Genomic DNA, 373 nt, shown 5'->3' on the forward strand with positions numbered 1-373 from the left:
TCGGATCTAATTGGCTACAGAAAGGTAAACAGTGAGCGAAAAAGTTCGCAATGGTTTATGGGATGAGTAGTTCCTTCACTCGTTAAAAAAAGGACAATCTTGTACCTTTGCTTTTTATTCCATTTTCCAAATTTATTTTTGCTCTGAAACAAATGTTTTATGGATACGACTGTGAAACGATGGTATATGTCCTGTGGAACCCACAAGTTAAAGACGTTAAGTTCTAGTTAAAAAAAAAAAAAAAAACGTGTTTTATTCGCGATGACATTTGAAACCTACATGTTGAAAAACATGTTGATATAGAATATAGGCCTATGATACAAATAAAAAAAAAAAATATGATATACAATGCTTTTTAGTAATTTTGGGAGTA

This window comes from Gadus chalcogrammus, chromosome 8, assembly GCF_026213295.1.
Source record: "Gadus chalcogrammus isolate NIFS_2021 chromosome 8, NIFS_Gcha_1.0, whole genome shotgun sequence".
Classification (NCBI taxonomy): Eukaryota; Metazoa; Chordata; class Actinopteri; order Gadiformes; family Gadidae; genus Gadus; species Gadus chalcogrammus.